The sequence below is a fragment of the Rhamphochromis longiceps genome, linkage group LG18 (genome assembly GCF_057381845.1).
Source record: "Rhamphochromis longiceps isolate RC_006_pf linkage group LG18, R_longiceps_female_GT1.1, whole genome shotgun sequence".
In the NCBI taxonomy this organism is placed as follows: domain Eukaryota; kingdom Metazoa; phylum Chordata; class Actinopteri; order Cichliformes; family Cichlidae; genus Rhamphochromis; species Rhamphochromis longiceps.
In genome coordinates this window covers 17,369,120-17,377,162 of record NC_140574.1, presented here as the reverse complement: position 1 = coordinate 17,377,162, position 8,043 = coordinate 17,369,120, and the positions used below count along the sequence as shown (strand labels likewise).

Below are 8,043 nucleotides of genomic sequence, written 5' to 3'. Positions count from 1 at the left end.
CTCTGAAATGCACCCAAAATACAAGAGTGAAAAGTAGTTCTGATGATAAACACCACAACTGCTGTGCACCAGTCCATTGCAGTGCTTTACAGTAAATTCAACACAATACAGCAATCTAAACTGTTTATCCTGCACTAAACTGCTGAGCATTTTCATGCAGCCTTTGAATAACACAGTCAGTATATCTCAGTTTGTTTTCCACATTGACATTTCCACCAGCTATTTTTCTGCAAAGATGACTGAACCTTTTATCAGTATCATAATAAAATTATATTAAGACATGGGAATAAAACTTTTTTTTTTTTGCCTCCACACCTAAACATAAAGTATAGTCAGGGGAAGATTTAAGCAGATGTCATCTTGGCTGATTTCCACCCTTTACACTGACAGTATACTGCTTATTCTGTCTTTATACTACACAGTATATAAGATTGATTTCAGTGAATGAATTTAACCATCATTAGCTGAAATTGAAATTGATCTCTGCTACACTTGATGTGACCTAACTGGCCATGAACACCACAACCAGTACTGCAATAACAGGATGATAGCAGAAACATTAGTTTGGTTTGCAGGATGTTTCACAACATGAAAAAACATAACTTCACATCATATAAAGATCCGGTGCAAGATTCAAAAAAATGAAGCCATTACAAGCTTTAAAATTCCAGTTTATCAAATGTCACCGAGCGGTCCTTACCTTTAAATCTAACCTCTCGTCTTCCTCTCCTGTCCTGTCTTTCTTACATCTTTCTCCATCTCTGAGTGAAGTTATCGCTCACTCGTTTCTCGCCCTGGGAAATACAGAGGCTGTACCTTAAGCTAGCAGACACACTGTGCATCAAACTGCACACAAACATTTTGTAGGCTTGCTGATATTTGTTGAGCTGATAGAAATGATGCATTTAAAATTACCTGACACTTAAAAAACACACTTTACTCCCTTTAGCTCTTCTTCTGTGGCACTAGCTAGATGTTGAAGTTCTGCAACCACAAATTTCTGCACCAAAAATAAATGGAACTCTAGATCGTTCTGACCCAACCTAACCCCTGAGTAAAGATGATACATAAACTATATGTTTTGCCTCTTTAATCTTAGGTGATGGATACACCAACAGGATTGTCTCTTATGTTATTGTTCCCTCCATTTAGGACCAAATAGCTTTGATATTTGAAGGCTTGTCTTCAACATAAAGTAACGAACACGTTTTGAAAATGTCAAGAGTAGGCAGGAAAAGTAAATCATTTTAAGAAAAATAAATACTCCAAGTAGATACCTGAAAATTCTACTTAAGTACAGCAACAGTGCATTTGTGCTAAATTACGTCCCATCTCTGATAATATATGAATAGTTTATTCGTGTTCACCACTAGACTTCAGCTGAATTAAATGGGAGGTGTTTTGTAGTGTAGCATACACGATGCTAAAGGATACCTCACTGTATTTTGTCATTATATCTGTGATTAGCTCTAGTGCTAACCTTGAACTGACACCAGATAAATAGCCTAAATTAGCAAGTGCTGTTGTGTTATATATTTGGAGCAGTTCATTGCCAAATGAAAACAGACACAAACAAAGAGTGTAGACCTAGTTTTATAATTAACTCAGTAGATTGCATTAGTGGATTTAAATCAGTGGCTTTATTAGTAAAGTATTTGTTATGCTGGTTAGTACATTTCAGAGTGCTTTGCAGGTAATAAAGTAATAAAACTTACAAAATAAACACAATAATATCAGTGAGAGGTGCTAAAATATGAATAAAAATGAATTAATTTGATATAAAACAATATTTTTAAAAATCTTCATAATATATTAGTGTGTCTGTCCCAACAGCTCAGAGCATAAAAACTAAAACAAAAGTTTCTGTCCTGAGCTTTGGAACAACTAAAACACTGCTGCTAGAAGTCCTGAGAGACCATCCTGGTCCATGGTATGTCAGACATGTAGGCTGATGTGAAACCTGAAAGTTCTTTAAAGTAACACAACTTTAAAATCAATACGGAAACTGACAGGCAACTAATGTAAAGACTTAGTGCAGTATGTTCTCTCCTTGTGATCCCTGTCAGCACCTGTGCGGCACAGTTCTAAATCTATTGCAACTGATTTATAGCATTTTGGGGGTAGACCAGATAGGATAGCTTTACAAAATGCTCGCCTTCGAGAAATAAAAGCATACGTTAGTCTCTCTGTGTCACTCAGAGAAATCCTGGTAGACTTGTAAAAGGTTTTATGGGGGTACAAGCACAGATATCTAAACTACATCTAAAAGAAGCATCGGCTGGACCCGTACAGCTGTGAAAAGAAACCCCCTGATAGCACTATCTGGGGATAAAATGCATAAAATAAAAAAAGTAAAGGCCCCACAACTGTTCCTTGGGGAACACCATAAATTATCATTATTTTTTTAAGGGGGGAGGGGTGACTATTAACTGCCAAAGGAAAAAAAAATGCAAACCAGCATAATCCTTTGTTCTATTTAAAAGAATTTAGCGATTAACTTTAACTAAAACCAGAGTTCATGTCAAATAGTACCAAGAAAGAAATATAATATTTTAATACGTCCAAGGATTATTTTCTACTTTTAAAAGGACTACATCTGCACCAGGACAGATATATCAGAAATATATAAAACAAATCTAATTTATTGTTAATAAATGAATGTTGATTAATCTAGGCTTTTTTTTTAAACAGACTTCATAAACTTAAATTGTGTAATAAATTAAGTTTTATAGGAAGACTCAAAACTATTAGAACTTTTGCACCCATCCAGTTGGTTGGCATGTGTACATATCTCCTCACCATCTGGGAGATATCATCTGTGTCATAAATTTACAATATGTCTGACCATCCGGATAACTAAAAACAAGATTATACGAGCGGTTCTACCCACTCAGCTGCACATAATAACCATTTAAATGATACAGCATGAATGCAACAAAAAGCCTGCTGTGGAAAAGATATAAATTTAAAGTTGTTGAATGCCCACACAAAAATAAGTTTTTTCTCTACTTTTAAAAGAAAATGATGTTGTAGAAAAGCTTACATCATTTGGAAAAGAATTTCTGAGAGTGGGACAATAACAACTGAATGCACAATAATTTGATTTACAATTTATTTTCGGTCTAGTGTAGAGACTTTACTTGATGATCGAAGGGCTCTCCCAAGTGTGTATTTAGTGAGGTGGCTTACATTTTTGCTTTCATGCTTTTACATTTCTATAAATGGTTCTTTTCACTGCAGTAATTCTTTCTACTTAGTTTTGGATATGGACCCAAAAACCACAATGTTTAGTGTTTTAGTTAAAGTCTACCATCAACGGGAGAACTAGTTATCTTGACCACTGGGTATCAAAAGCATGTTTTCAGTAGATACTTTTCAAGACAGATTAATCAAAAATATGTCAGTTAACACCATATTAGAAATAGAAATGTATAACAGTGGGTAAAATATCTCATTAGCTTTTTCTTTTGCCAAATTGTATGCATCTAGTCAATAAGCGATCCTAATTGGTCAATCAATAACTGCATGAAAACCATCCCTGCCTGTAGGAAGCTTTGTGTGAAAATTACCTTCGTGCTCAAGTGAAATCAAGAAAACAACATGCTTCTTTGACTACCACTCATCTCTTAGAGGCCATCATCTCTGCACAGCTCCTTTCTGTGCAGCATTGACTAAAGTGATAATCACAGCATTTCATAGCCACAGGTCAGTACTGAGTGAGATGCCCTAAAGAGACTGTTGTGGTACAGGTTTCAGGCATCTTGTTCTCATTGCCTGCTCTTGTTGTTATCTGAAGTTCTACAAAAAGATTGAAGCTACATGTACGGTGTGCCACCTGGCATAAACTAATTTTATAGCTCCTCTATAAACGGCACCAATTGGCTTTAACACATTGAGTACCGAATACAGTTGTTCGGCAGCACCTTGCTGTATATTTCTGCAGCCTGTCCTGATTCTACTATCATCATAATTACATTAACGGCAAAGAGCTAAAATATGCATTTTCTATAAATAATCAACTCTATTAGTCTCACTGATGGTTGAGCTGTGATAGATGTGAGGTGGGAGGAAGCAGAGGAGGGATTTACTTTTTTATCTGGTTTTTTCCAGATAAGAGCAGCTAGGATGTCATGGCGACCGTATCAATCTGGACCCAAGTCAAACATGTTTGACATAATTCAAGAATGCATTTCACGCCATGGCATTCGTCCTGAAAGTAAATTGAGTCTGAACAGCAGGCAGAATAAATACGCCAATCACGGCTTCTGGCAAATTCTATGATTTATGCCTTTCAAACAGGATTGTTTCACATATCAGTTTTTCTACCTTTCCTTTCATGTGCATGCCATGTGTTGAGTTCTGTGGACGTACTACTGTGGTAGGATTCAAGCACAAGGCTTCATGACAGATACTTTACACATGCCAGACTGTTAGACGATGGAAGAACTGTGAGACAACGATAAAATGTTCATATTAAAAGCATTTACCCCTCTCCAGGCGCCAGACTGTCTGACACTGGCTCAAATTGATTCTTAATTGGGTTTGTATGGACCCTGGATCTACTGTTGATGAGCACAGTGAAAAGTGGACAACTACGGCTTCGACTCGTGCTTCGCAGAAACGTGATAACACCACGGACCTAACGGAGGGAGAAATTACTTCTTATAGTTCTCGCCTCTCTTTAGAAAAAATGATTGTTATGAAACGGATAATCTGCACATCTTGAGAACAAGTTTAAAAGAATGATCCATCATCCAGACACGGCAGAACAAAGCTACTGACTCAAAGGGATGTCATTACTCATCACAAGTCACAACCAGTTGGCATTAACCAGCTGTGTAGCTAGATGTCTTTTTGGGAGACTTTTTTTGGGGAGGGGTGAGATGCAATAAATCACTCAGAGTTGCTGTGGAATGCAAGCCAGTCCTCTGGAACAGTTTGGTCTTGGTAGAGGTGATTTTCTGTTTCTAGGCTGACATTCCTCATGACCTTTTTTGGCTTGTCGTGCACACTGACTCGTAGAACATGCTGGTTAAAAACTAAGGATTGAAGGGGAGAGGGACTCAAATGCTCCCCAGTGTACCTCTACCACCACCATTTCCAATGAAGCTCAGCATGCCTCTATTTGAAGAGGAAGGGAGCAAGGTTATCCCTACCTTTCCCTTACTTGTGTTTTTTTTTTTCTTCCCCAGTCACAGAAGAGGCTTGTTACCAGAGCAAGCAGACGTAGTGGAGAGCTGTGCTGCAAAGCTTTATTCGAGCTGAGGGGAGAGTCTGCTGTGGATTAAGCCTTGTCCACAGCCTGGTCTGGTCTTAATTTCACTGCTTTTGTTCAGTCAGACTGGAGGGGTGCTTCTGATTACTGCCTATACCTTTGAAGAGTCACTGCAATTAATACATTTCAGGATTTACTAATAATAACAGTAAAGCATTAGTATAGGATTATTTTTAGATTATTTAATGACAGTTTGAAATATCTCATTGGGCTACATTTAATTGACTTACAGGAATAATCAGAATCAGTGGAGACTAAGATACCATTGCATTAGGCTTAAATGCAAACCTATCCTCATACATGTTACATTAAACTGCACATGTCATCAGAATCGATTGAGTCATATTTTTTTGTGTGTGTTTGTAATTAAGCTGAACTTCATATATCTAGAGGTCATAAATTCAACTAAGGTTAATGGCCTGTATCATTGCACGAACTGGTAAATGTGTATTGCTTACTAATACGTGACTAGCATTTTCAGTTTTGAGTTGAGTTGCTGGTAATTGGAGTGGCAGACAGTCAAATAAGCGCCACTGACATGTAATGTATTATGTACCTGGCAGCAGCAAAGTGAAATACAGTTAATTTACTAATTCTTAACATGTTCATTTTTGGCGATGACAGGAAACCTTGGAGACAGCAGGGGGAAGACACAAAGCAAATGGCTTCAGGGTGGATTCAAACCCAGGCCTCTGCAATATCCTTGCAGCATATGAATCGCCTGCTCAACCCAGCAAGCTAGACCAACACCCTTTTTTTGTGGAACTTTCGATTTCAATTCAACACATACTGTGCTCTTATATATAAAATTGATCTGAATGGCCCACCATAGCCAGTAATGAACTGGACTGTAAAACTAATAACGCATAAACCACCTGTGCTTGTCTGTTTGTGTATATATTTGATCCATGTACAATAAATATAAAATATCAATGGACAATAGCTAACATACACAGCCACTGGCCAGTTCATTAGTTACACTTGTTCAACTGCTCATTATGCAAATATCTAATCAGCCAATCACATGTTCGCAACTTCATTTTCCATCTGCTGAAGTTCAATCTGAGCATGAGAATGGGGAAGAAACATGATACAAATGACTTTGAATGTGGTGTGGCTGTTGGTGACAGACAGGCTTATCTGCTGGGATAACCATCTCTAGGGTTTACAGAAAAGGATCCAGAAAAGAGAAAATATCGACTGAGTAGCAGTCCTTAGGGGGAAAATGCCTTGTTGATGTCAGAGGTAAGAGGAAAATGGTCGGACTGCATAAAGCTGATAGGAAGCCAACAGTAACTCAGATAACAACCAAGTACGCAAAAGAGTATCTCTAAATGCACAGTACATTGAACCTTAAGGCAGATAGGCTACAGCAGCAGAAGACCACACTGGGTGCCATACCTGTCAGCTAACAATAGGAAACAGGCATAGTTTGGTGTTCAGATAGATAGATTCATACTTTATTCATCCCCAGAGAGAATTTCAGAAATTCCAACAGTATCCCCAAATATGCTAGACATAAACAATACATAAGTATAATAGCATGCTAATAAATACACATTATGAAGTTAAAAACTGAGTCTTGATTTCCAGTGCAAGTCAGATAGCACAGCTCCTCTATGACAACGTCACCAGTTCAGTCCGATGCACCGCTGGACTATCACCTCCCTTCCCAGTTAGTGTTGGTGTCCACCAAGGATCAGCTCTGTCACCCCTCCTCTTCATTCTATGTATGGATACCATCACGGCCAACCTCCAGTTACCTCATCCATGGTCTCTCCTCTTTGCCGATGACATATTCCTCGCCAGCAAAGACAGAGAAGAGACCCAAACGCCGACTCAACACTGGTTCGATGAATATGGTATGCGGCTCAACACGAAAAAAAAACCAAATACCTGGAAGGAGGCCCCCAAACTGATGGCACCATCATAATTGACAACGAAAAGTTGAAGAAGACAGAAGAGTTCCGCTACTTGGGCTCAGTCATCAGCTACGATGGAAATATCACCTCCGATGACCGAGCACGAATAAATGCAGCCTGGTTAAAATGGTGACAGGTCACCGGTGTCCTTTGCAACAGAAGAATGCCAGATCGACTCAAGGGAAAAATCTACAAAACAGTGGTCCGCCTTATAGCCCTGTACGGCTCCGCATGTTGGCCCGCATTGACCACACATGAACAGGCCCTAAACACCATGGAGATGCGCATGCTCCGATGGAGCCTGGGAATTACAAGACGGGACCGTGTTACGAACAAAGACATACGGAAGCGACTAGGCGTAGCCCCAATTAAGGAAAAGATGCTTGAGTCTCTGAGTCGCCTGAGGTGGTATGGACACGTGATTCAAAGCGATGAGAACTCTAGCAAAAACGGCTATGACGATCGACCCAGAAGGATGCTGGCCTCGAGGCAGACCGAAGATAGGATGGAGAAAATTAAGGAGGACATTAAGACTGTCAACACATCACCTGAGGATGCCTTGGACAGAACCAAATGGAGAAACCTTTGCCAAAGAGCGGATCCTGCACCAGCGGGAACAACGCCAGGATGAAGAAAGAAGCCAGATAGCACAGTCAGAATTTGGCACAAACAGCATGAAAGTGTGGATTTGTGCTGTCTTGTATCAACAGTTTAGGCTCATGGTGATGTAACGATGTGGGTGACATTTTTGGCACACTTGGGGCCCCTCAGTATCAACTGAGCATTGTTTAAACAATACTCAGTATCAACTGAGCATTGTTTAAACAATATTGTTGCTGACTATCT

At 39.1% G+C, this 8,043-nt stretch overlaps 1 pseudogene; it reads left to right on the top strand.

Moving 5' to 3' along the window:
* Positions 1-6,949: 6,949 nt before the first annotated feature.
* Positions 6,950-7,828, top strand: LOC146648040 (uncharacterized; annotated as a pseudogene).
* The last annotated feature ends 215 nt before the right edge of the window (positions 7,829-8,043 follow it).